The following is a 12,006-nucleotide window of genomic DNA, read 5'->3' on the forward strand; positions in this document are numbered from 1 at the left end:
TCAAGTGGCAGAATGCAGCCCTCCACACCAGACTGCTTGCCTCGAAAGTTAGAGGCTGGGTTTGGTCAACCACAGACTGGAGAGCCCCTTCCAGAGAAAACCTGCCCAACTTTGAAGGCCAGACTCTGAGGATTTTTGCAGCGCCAGGGCCTCAGGAAGGCAGCATTGCATTCAGCGCCTGGGGATGCTTCTGAGTGCCCTGGTTGCCTCGGCATTCTGATGCCTGGCCGGGGGTTGGGGGTTGCGCTTCTGCAGACCTCAGTCAGGTCTCCTCTGTTCTTAGGCTGGCCCGGCAGCCGGTGGGGCTGTGGGAGGAAGAGGCCGACTTCTCAGGCCAGGCCTGCTCTACATCTGGCCAGCAGCCTCCCCCGCTGCCCCAGGACAAGGGCCCCAGTGTCTGCTCAGCTTTTACAAACAGCAGGCCTTTCTCTCCCTCTCCACTCTGGAGCCTCAGCTGTGACCCCTCCCTGCCCCCTCGGAAGGCACAGCCCTGGATGCATGACCTTTTCCTTCTGAATGATTCGGAAACAGAGGCTGACAAACCCGGCGCGGGAGCAGGCCCTGTATAGTGGGTGAACCCCTCTATTTCATCTGTTCCCAGCTTTGGCTGGGCAGCCAGGGCAAGGACTGGCTGGGAGGGCCTTAGTCCTGCCAAGGTGGGGTGGGGTGCGGCTAGAGGCCAGGCCCAGCCCAGGTGGACTTGACGTCATGCTTTTCACCTCTGTCTCTGTCAGACAAAGCCTGCTCCTTCCTGCCTGGCCCTGCCCTGGGGGAAGTTTTCCATGCTGCTCTCCTTTCCCAACAGGATCACAGGGCTGATGCTTCCCCTCCCAACCCACCTTTCTTGTTGGCAGGTGAAGTGCCAAGATCTGGGCACACTCACAGAGACCTGCACCGCTTCCCTCCTGGTGCAGGGTCCCCCTTCAGAGTCTGGAGACAGGAAAAATGGCCAGAGGCCACCTCCTCTTCTTGGGAGCTCCTGCCAGGATGCCAACCTGGGCTTCAGGATGGGATGACCTCAGAGGGCAACTCCGAACTGTAATTAGCCTCCACTGTAATCCCCGCCACTCCCAACTCAGACTCAGAACTCGGGGGCTTGGCAGCTCAGCCCAGCCCCCCAGCTTCCTCCTCCTAGCCAACAGGTGTAACAGGCACTCAAAAACTGATTACTAAACAGGGAAGGGGACTTGGAGGCCTGATTTGTGGAGATCTTGATAAAATCTTGCCTTATACATGTCCTATTCTTGGTCATCCATACAAAACAAAATTCCAGCGTTAGATGGTCATTCCTTTAGATCTACACGCACTTGTCTTTTTTTTTTTTTTAGAATCCTCAGGTCTAGGCAAATAATGGCAATTACAGACAATATTTGTTGACTGAGCGAGGTGTTTTACAAAGTAGTTACTTATGCTAGATATTTCTATCTGCCCCTCCAGCTCCTCTGCCCACTCTTCTGCCCTGGCTCTGTGCCCCAAGAGGCTGACCTTTGTGGCCTGAATCACCCAGCTCCCTTGCCCTCTGGTTTCCCATTAAGCTGTGCCAATGGGAGGCACTGGTAAGAGACTGGAGGGCGGAGGAGAGAGAGGTGGGGGTATCTGTTCCATCAGGTCCCCGCTTCCAAGGCCAGGCTGGCAGTGTCTGGGCCTTGCCCTCTGGAAGGCTGTATTCCCCTCCTTCGCATTTTCAGGCCTGAGTTGTAACAGATTCCTGCAGTTGCCAGCTCCAGGGTGCTGCACTACCCTTGGTGCCCACACCTCTGCAAGTCCATCCATTCACTAACCTCTTTTTTTTTTTGAGACAGTCTCACTCTGTCGCCCAGGCTACAGTGCAGTGGTACGATCTTGGCTCACTGCAACCTCCGCCCCCTGGGTTCACACTATTCTTGTGCCTCAGCATCCTTAGTAGCTGGGACTACAGGCGTGCACCACCACGCCTGGCTAATTTGTGTATTTTTAGTTAGAGACAGGTTTTCACTGTGTTGGTCAGGGTGGTCTCGAACTCCTGACCTCAAGTGATCCACCTGCCTCGGCCTCCCAAAGTGCTGGGATTACAGGTGTGAGCTACCATGCCAGTCCACTAACCTCTCTTTAATCACCTGTTGGGGGTGTGTTGCCAACTTCCTGCCAGGACCTGGCAGATACAGGTCTACATTTTTATTTTACATAGAAGGAAATGGAGACCCAGAGAGACTGGGAGCTTCTCTACCCAGTTAGTGGCTGGAGCTAGGACTCCAGTAATTTTGCTCCAGGACTTGTTTTTCCCTCCCTCCCTCCCTCCCTTCCTTCCTTCCTCCCTCCCTCCCTCCTTTCCTTCCTTCCTTCCTTTCTCCCTCCCTCCTTCCTTCCCTCCCTCTCTCTCTCTTTTTTTTTTTTTTTTGACAGAGTCTTGCTCTGTCGCCCAGGCTGGAGTGCAGTGGAGCAATCTCGGCTCACTGCAACCTCTGCCTCCTGGGTTCAAGCAATTCTCTGCCTCAGCCTCCTGAGTAGCTGGGATACAGGCTCCCGCCACCACACCTGGCTAATTTTTGTATTTTAGTAGAGATGGGGCTGTTGGTCATGGCTGGTCTTGAACTCCTGACCTCATAATCCACCCACCTCATTCTCCCAAAGTGCTGGGATTACAGGTGTGAGCCACCGCGCCCAGCCCAGGACTTGTTTATCACTGTGACTGTGAAGGTGCCCTGGGAGATGCCATAGGTTACCTACCCTATGACCTATCCTCTCAGGGGAGAGGAGAAGGGGGCACCTAGTAATGGAGCGTTAGCCTGGGGAAGACCTGGAGTAGAGGCCCCTTGGTTTCAGGACTCCAGCACCAGGGGGCTTATTCCAAGGCCAACACCAGAAGAGGGCAAGGGGCAGGCTTTCTTCTGTGGCTGGTGGGAATCTCGGCAGCGGCTGGCTTTCATCTTTTGCTTCATCAAGCTAGGACCACGTGTTGGAGTTAGCTGGCTGCATTCCTCCAGTCCCTTGCATGTGGTAGGTGGTTAGCAAATATCTGAAAGAAATAGATGTGGCATTGATGACTGGGGCATGGGGGTGGGGGTGAGGAAAACAGAACAAGTTCTGTCTCCTTTCTGGCCTTCCCAAGAAATCGGGTGTGCCAGTGTGTCTGAGTATGTGGATGAGAGTATGTGAGTGAAAGTGTTGGTGTATGAGTGTGAAAGTGTGTAAGGGTGTGTGTGTGTGTATGTAGGCTCCTGGGGCAGGAAGCCCTGTACACTCTCCCTGGCTGTGGCTAAATGGTTACTGTGGGCTGGGGTGCCTGCCCAGGGCTGCTTATGGCATGGGGAAGGAATTCTCTGGGAACCCCAGCGGGCCTGGATTGGCACCCCACCCACAGCGGGTGACCCAGCCGGATGGCTGCTACACTGAGTCAGGCCTTCTGGCCCAGCCTCGCCCCACCCTGCTTGGCCCTGCTGTTAAATCAGGACTGAGGGTCAGAGGAGCCCTTGAGAACTCCCTATTATCTGCCCACAACCACGAGACTGTCTGCACAGCCAGCTGCCATAAAGAGGGTGTTCTCCTACGCCTCCCTATCACAGTCAGAGAGGGCCAGTCAGAGCTTAAAGAACAGTCAGAGCTAAGGGTGGAATATGGGAAGGTGATGTGAACCCTGTTTACAACGAGGTGGACACTGAAACTTAAGAGAGGTCTGATCCTTGTGCAAAGCCACACAGCAGAGCTGAGAGCAAGTCTCTAGAAGGTGGAGGGGAAAGAAGGACATTGGTAGAGGACGCCCAGGTTCAGAGCTGCTTGCCCCTCCCCAGATCCCAGTCCCTTTCCCCCGCCCCAGTGTCCTCTTCTGAGTCAGGGAGAAGGTCTGGGCACTGCCCGCCTTCCTTTCCTTGTCTTCTCAGTCCCAGGGTGGATGCAGCGTTTAGGAGGAGGGTTTCCTAGGGGCGTTCTGCTGGCACTTGGAGCTTGGGGGTAGTGCTTTGAACATCTTTATTTGTATCTATTTTTGGTTATAGGTTATACAGCCATATAGTCTGAAATGTAAAAGTTTTAAAGCCAGGTGTGGTGGCTCACACCTGTAATCCCAGCACTTTGGGAGGCTGAGGCAGATGGATCACCTAAGGACAGGAGTTTGAGACCAGCCTGCCAACATGATGAAACCCCATCTTGGCCGGGCGCAGTGGCTCACGCTTGTAATCCCAGCATTTTGGGAGGCCAAGGCCGGCGGATCACGAGGTCAGGAGATCGAGACCACAGTGAAACCCCGTCTCTACTAAAAATACAAAAAAAAAATTAGCTGGGCGTGGTGGCGGGCGCCTGTAGTCCCAGCTACTCAGAGAGGCTGAGGCAGGAGAATGGCGTGAACCCGGGAGGTGGAGCTTGCAGTGAGCCGAGATTGCGCCACTGCACTCCAGCCTGGGCGACAGAGCGAGACTCTGTCTCAAAAAAAAAAAAAAAAAAAAAAAGAAAGCCCATCTCTACTAAAAATACAAAAATTTTTTACAAAAAATTAGCTGGGCTTGGTGGTGCACGCCTGTAATCCCAGCTACTCGGGAGGCTGCGGTAGGAAAATTGCTTGAACCCAGGAGGCAGAGGTTGCAGTGAGCTGAAATTGTGCCATTGCACTCCAGCCTGGGCAACAAGAGCGAAACTCCATCTCAAAAAAAAAAAAAAAAGTTTTAAAAAGAGATAGGGTAAAAAGTGATCCTTTCACCAGTCTCTGGCCCCCAGACCTCCCACACAGAGACCCCTAAAATCACTGGCTTCCTGGGAATCCTGATGAGAGCTTCTTATTCCCTTTGGGAGGTGGGGCTAGTGGGTGCTGGGAGATACCCAGCCATTGAGGTTGGGGCCTGGGCCGGGCAGACTGGTCATGAAGGGGATGATGGTGACCTCCTTCCTGGGCCTGAACTTGGCCCCAGCTTAACAGCATTCCACTCAAGCCACTCAGAAGAGGTGCAGCCCATCAGTTCTTCCCAATTCCTTAGAGCATCTCTGGGAGCTCTGTATTCCCCACCCAGGGGACCCAGGCATGTGACACCCTAAGCTGGGGCTCCCACAGTCTCCTTGTGTATGTATCTCCTGGTGTAGTTTATATACTTTCCCCACTTCTTCCTCCTTGACAGTTCAATTCTGCACAGATTTATTAAACACTTACTATTTTCTTTTTCTTTTTTTTTTGAGATGGAATTTTGCTCTTGTTGCCCAGGCTGGAGTGCAATGGCACGATCTCGGCTCACTGCAACCTCTGCTTCCCAGGTTCAAGTGATTCTCCTGCCTCAGCCTCCCAAGAAGCTGGGACTACAGGCACCTGCCACCACACCCAGCTAATTTTTGTATTTTAGTAGAGACAGGGTTTCACCATGTTGGCCAGGTTGGTCTCGAACTCCTGACCTCAAGTGATCCACCTGCCTCGGCCTCCCAAAGTGCTGGGATTACAGGCATGAGCCACCACACCCGGCCTAATTTTTGTATTTTTATTTTTTATTTATTTGTTTATTTATTTATTTGAGACGGGAGTCTTGCTCTGCCACCCAGGCTGGAGTGTAGTGGCACAATCTCGGCTCACTGCAAGCTCCACTTCCTGGGTTCACACCATTCTCCTGCCTCAGCATCCCGAGTAGCTGGGATTACAGGTGCCTGCCACCATGCCCGGCTAATTTTTTGTATTTTTAGTAGAGACGGGGTTTCACCATGTTAGCCAGGATGGTCTCGATCTCCTGACCTCAGGTGATCCACCTGCCTTGGCCTCCCAAAGTGCTGGGATTACAGCTGTGAGCCACTGCACCCTGCCAAGCAAGCACTTACTATTTTCCTGACTTGGTCTGGAGACACGAAGTGAATTGGACATAGCTTCCTTCATCTAGCTAACAGTTGGCTCAGGAAGCCCAGAAAGAACAGAGTGTTTCAATCCAAGATGGCTCATGGTATGTTCTCTGATAGTGGGGGAATAAAGAAATCTCATGTTTTCTGTGTTGGTGAGGATACGGTTCACTGGGCACATTCCCATGTGAGGAGGAGGTTGACAGTGCACCTTCTCTATAATCCAGCAATTGTACTCTCTAAGTTTATACTCTAGAGCAGGGCTTTTCAGGCTTTTTGACAAGTATCCTCAATAAGAAATATATTGTGACCAACAGCACACATGCCACACAACAGACAACTTTCACCCTACTAGTTACCCTGATGATGTGTTACAAACATTGATATTTGCTAGTCAATTTTTAGTTTTAAAAATGCTTATCTTGGCCGGGCATGGTGGCTCATGCCTGTAATCCCAGCACTTTGGGAGGCTGAGGCAGGTGGATCACGAGGGCAGGAGATCGAGACCATCCTGGCTAACGTGGTGAAACCCCGTCTCTACTAAAAATATAAAAAATTAGCCAGGCATGATGGCGGGTGCATGTAGTCCCAGCTACTCGGGAGGCTGAGGCAGGAGAATGGCGTGAACCCAGGAGGTGGAGCTTGCAGTGAGCCGAGATCATGCCACTGCACTCCAGCCTGGGCGACAGAGCGAGACTCCTTCTAAAAAAAAAAAAAAAAAAAAAGCTGATCTTCACCCAATCCACTAAGTTGATTTCCTAACACATTAATGGGCCTCAATCCATAGTTTGAACAACACTGCCCTAGAGACATGCATGTCTGTGTATAAGGAGACAAGAATGTTTATTGCAAAATTGTTGCAATAGCAAAACTTTGATAAGTCTTTATCTGAGACCTGTCACCAGCAAAATGGATAAAGCGATTGTGATGTGGTCAGGAAGTAGACCATCACACAGTACTATGTATCAAAGGATGCACACAGGGTGATAACATTTATACAAAACATAAGACCCTGCAAAGTGATATTGAGAGGTGACAGTGTGCTGGCAGTCCTCACAGCCCTTGCTTGCTCTCGGCGCCTCCTCTGCCTGGGCTCCCACTTTGGCGGCACTTGAGGAGCCCTTCAGCCCACCGCTGCACTATGGGAGCCCCTTTCTGGGCTGGCCAAGTTGGGAGCCGGCTCCCTCAGCTTGCAGGGAGGTGTGGAGGGAGAGGCGCGAGCGGGAACCACCGGGGCGGCGCGCAGTGCTTGCAGGCCAGCTGGAGTTCTGGGTGGGCGTGGGCTTGGCAGTCCCCCACACTCGGAGCGGCAGGCAGGGCAGTGAGGGGCTTAGCACCCAGGCCAGCGGCTGCGGAGGGTGTACTGGGTTCCCCAGCAGTGCCGACCCAGCGGCACTGCGCTCGATTTCTCACCGGACCTTAGCTGCCTTCCTGCAGGGCAGGGCTTGGGACCGCCATGCCTGAGCCTCCCACCCCCTCCATGGGCTCCTGTGCGGCCAGAGCCTCCCCGACGAGCACCACCCCCTGCTCCACAGCGCCGAGTCCCATCAACCACCCAAGGGCTGAGGAGTGCGAGCACACGGCGCAGGACTGGCAGGCAGCTCCACCTGCAGCCCCGGTGCAGGATACACTGGGTGAAGCCAGCTGGGCTCCTGAGTCTGGTGGAGATGTGGAAAACCTTTATGCTTAGCTCAGGGATTGTAAATACACCAGTCAGCACCCTGTGTGTGGCTCAGGGTCTGTGAGTGCACCAATGGACACTCTGTATCTGGCTGCTCTGGTGGGGCCTTGGAGAACCTTTATGTCTAGCTCAAGGATTGTAAATGCACCAATCAGCACCCTGTGTCTAGCTCAAGGTCTGTGAATGTACCCATCAACACTCTGTGTCTGGCTGCTCTGGTGGGGCCTTGGACAACCTTTGTGTCTAGCTCAAAGATTGTAAATACACCAATCGGGCACTCTGTATCTAGCTCAGGGTTTGCAGGCACACCAATCAGCACCTTGTGTCTAGCTCAGGGTTTGTGAGTGCACCCTGTATCTAGCTGCTCTGGTAGGGCCTTGGAGAACCTTTGTGTCGTTACTCTGTATCTAACTGATCTGATGGGGAAGTGGAGAACCTTTATGTCTAGCTCAGGGATGGTAAACACACCAATCAGTGCCCTGTCAGAACAGACCACTCGGCTCTACCAATCAGCAGGACGTGGGTGGGGCCAGATAAGAGAATAAAAGCAGGCTGCCCAAGCCAGCAGTGGCAACCTGCTTGGTTCCCTTTCCATGCTGTGGAAGCTTTGTTCTTTCACTCTTTGCAATAAATCTTGCTACTGCTGACTCTGGGTCCACACTGCTTTTATGAGCTGTAACACTCACCGTGAAAGTCTGCAGCTTCACTCCTGAAATCAGTGAGACCACGAGCCCACCGGGAGAAACAAACAACTCTAGTCGTGCTGCCTCAAGAGCTGTAACCCTCACTGAAGGTCTGCAGCTTCACTCCTGAGCCAGTGAGACCACGAACCCACCAGAAGGAAGAAACTGAACGCATCTGAACATCAGAAGGAATGAACAACTCTAGGTGCACCACCTTAAGAGCTGTAACACTCACCGTGAGGGTCCGTGGCTTCATTCTTGACGTCAATGAGACCAAGAACCCACCAATTCTGGACACAATATCATACACTGTTTATGGATACACTGAAATGCAACAGACATAACCTGCATGAAATGTAAACCCACCCAAATCAGGATAGTGGCTGCCTGGAGAGAGAGAATGTAAGGGGGCATAAGGAACTTCAACTGATTTTTTTTCTTTTTAAGACAGGTTCTCACTCTGTTGCCCAGACTGGAGTACAGTGGCATAATCATGGCTCACTCACTGCAGCCTCCTTGACCTCCCTGGGCTCAGGTGATTCTCCACCTCAGCTTCCCAAGTAGCTGGGACTACAGGTGCACACCACCATGCCTGGCTTTTTTTTTTTTTTTTTTTTTTTTTTTTTATAGACAGGGTTTTGCCATGTTGCCCAGGCTCTTGGGCAAAAGTGATCTTTCAGACTCGGCCTCCCAAAGTGCTGTGATTAGATGTGAGCCACCTTGCCTGGACACAACTGAAATTTTTTAAGTTTTAATTTTTTTTTTTTTGAGATTGAATTGCACTCTGTTGCCCAGGCTGCAGTGCAGTGGCATGATCTTGGCTCACTGCAACCTCCACTTCCTGGGTTCAAGTGATTCTCTTGCCTCAGCCTCCCGAGTAGCTGGGACTACAGACATGTGCCACCATGCCTGGCTAATTTTTGTATTTTTGGTAGAGATGGGGTTTCACTATGTTGGCCAGGCTGGCCGTGAACTACTGACCTCAGGTGATCTGCCTGCCTTGGCTTCCCAAAGTGCTGGGATTACAGGCATGCGCCACCGTGCCTGGCCTAAATTTTAATTCTTTAAAAAAAAAAAAACCAAATTTGGCAAAATAGAAAGATTTGACAAAGCTAGAGGAAAGATAACAGGGCACTCACTGTATTTTTATCTATTACTTCTTAAAATATTTCATAATAGCACTTAAGAGATTGGTGCTCCAGTACTTTAGGGAAGAAGACTTTATTCTGACCACAGGAAATTGAAAAGGGGAAGTGCTAGAGAGAGCCACAGGAGCCCAGGCACGGGTGTATGAGTGGATGAGGTCCTGGGGAAATGAGAAGGGACACACTGAATCCTTCCTGCCTGGGATGCTGTGCTGACGTGTTGGTATGGTACTCTCTCCATTTAACAGATAAGCAAATAGGCTGAGAGAATGCCTGCTAGAAAGTGGCAGGGCTGGGACTAATCCAGGCCTGTAAGAGTCAGAGTCCTGGCCGGGCGTGGTGGCTCACACCTGTAATCCCAGCACTTTGGGAGGCCGAGGTAGGCGGATCATGAGGTCAAGAGATTGAGACCATCCTGGCCAACATGGTGAAAACCTGTCTCTACTAAAAATACAAAAATTAGCAGGGTGTGGTGGTGGGCACCTGTAATCCCAGCTACTCGGGAGGCTGAGGCAGGAGAATCGCTTGAACCTGGGAGGCGGAGGTTGCAGTGAGCTGAGATCGCGCCACTGCACTCCAGCCTGTGACACAGTGAGACTCCGAGTTAAAAAAAAAAAAAAAAAAAAAGAGCCAGAGTCTGCACTCTTGGCCAGTCCACAGCATGGATCCTTGAGGAGCAATTGTGTTTTCTGCAGAGGGTGGGAGGACAGCAAGACTTGAGGGTCCAGTGTGCTGGGCTCAGCTCTGTAGACTTCTGTGGGCAGTGAGGAGGCATAGGAAGGCTTCAAGCAGGAAGCAGGGGAGGGAACTCACTGGAGCTGTACCATCTGTTTCTTAAACTTTGGTCTTCGTTGTTGTTTAACCAACAGAACCTTTCTTGAAACAAATTCTAACTCAGAATGCAGGTATATAAAATAGCTTACAGTAGAGCTGATTTGGAAGAAGCAGGTGACAGGGGCCCAGAGCCCTCATCTCCGAGACCTCCTGGTTGGTGGAGAGACAGAGGCTCTAAGTACTCCTAGGATGGAGAGGGGTGGGGAGAACCAAGGCCATGTGCTTTAGTCCAGAGAGACCCAAAGTGAAGTGACCTTCATTCCTGGCTGCTACACCTTGGCTGAGTTATGGAACCACCTATATGGATGTCAGGGGAGGAAGGAGGTGGATTCCTGGGTGTGGCTGTGGCACAAGTTCTGAATGCAGCCACTGGAGGCAAGTTTTCAACTTGTCCCTCTTCATCCTCACGGTCTGGGGAAGGGAAAAAGGCAATTGGGCCCAGGCTGACAGCTTGATCAGAGCCTGGTGCCCAGCAGAGGCCTGACATAACGGGCCTTCAATAAATGCTTATGGAATGAAGGCATATTTTTCCCTTCTAACTTTTGGGGAAGATACAGGAGGCCTGACTCCTGGGAGCAAATGAAATTGTCCCAAGGGCTGCCCCTTCTCAGTGAGGTTCCAGTGACCCATCGCTGTGGCTCAGTTGGTGTGGGGTAATAGGAGAATACCGGGCTAAAAATCAGAGGCTTGGTTGGCTTCTGCCTCCAGTTGCCAGGAACCTGCTGTGTGCCCTTGATGGGTGGTGTTCCTTCTCTGGGCTTTGGTCATCTCTTTTTGGCACAGTGGACTGGATGAGGTTTTTTAAACTGCAGTTTGCAACCCATTTGGGACATTAAAAAAACCAATTCAGTGGGTTATAATCAGCATTAAAGCAACAATAAGAACACAACTGAAATAGAATAGAAAATATCAGCGTGCATCAAAGGTCATAAGAGTAACTATTGTTTGGGGAACTATTGTTTTGCTTATATATAGATGAAGGTGTGGACTGGTCTGCTGTAAAACTTGTTACTGTTTGCCCTGGTGAAAAAACAAAACAAAACTGTAAAACATGGTACTTAGCGATCCTGGAGGTGTCCTTCCCTCCCACATCTTTCCTGGAGTCTTCGTACAACAAACAAACAAACAAACAAACAAAACAAAATAACAACAACAACAAAAAAACCACTGCCTGGGGCTCTTCTCCTCCCAGGGTCAGCAGCTGTCTCTTTGCTTTTAGCTGTCTCCACCCCTCCCCTAGCCTCTCTTCTTCCTGCTTCAGTCACCGAGTCCCCTCCTCCCTTTCTCCCAGGGACAAACGCCCCCCCACAACTCGGGAAGTGGGGTTGGGGGGTCCGAAGGCAGCAAAAGTGATCGAATGGCGGTGGCAATGGGCACCCTATCTTAGGCGTTCAAATAAAGGACTAGGAAGCAAACACCCAAGCACCGGGGAACAGAACAGAAAGTAAGCGAGCCGGGGACGCGAATTTGAGGGCAGGACTTCGGGAGCCAGAGTCTGGCGGCGCTGCCGCAGCGGGTCACTCCCAGGGGGCCGGCACCCAGACTTGGCATCGTTAGCGCTTGGGTGCGCTATCAGCTAGCGAAGGTAATTTTCATCCCTGCTTTTTTTTTTTTTTGAAAGGAAAGACGGAAGGAGCCAAGAGTTTTGGAGCCAAGTCCTGGAGAGGGAGCGGCTGAACTGATTCGGAAGTTGGATCTCTTTGTACACAGGAATGCGGAGAGAAAAAAAACAAAACCCACCCCATTGCTTCATTTCCCCTCCAAGCCTGAGCACTTTCTATTGTGCAATGAAAAGGCTTTTCACGTTGAGAAAAATGAATCCCGAATTTGCTCTGCAAAGGGATGAGCGCGCCTCTGGGCGCCAGCCTGCTCTCAGCTGGGCGCG

The sequence above is a fragment of the Nomascus leucogenys genome, chromosome 22a (genome assembly GCF_006542625.1).
Source record: "Nomascus leucogenys isolate Asia chromosome 22a, Asia_NLE_v1, whole genome shotgun sequence".
NCBI lineage: Eukaryota > Metazoa > Chordata > Mammalia > Primates > Hylobatidae > Nomascus > Nomascus leucogenys.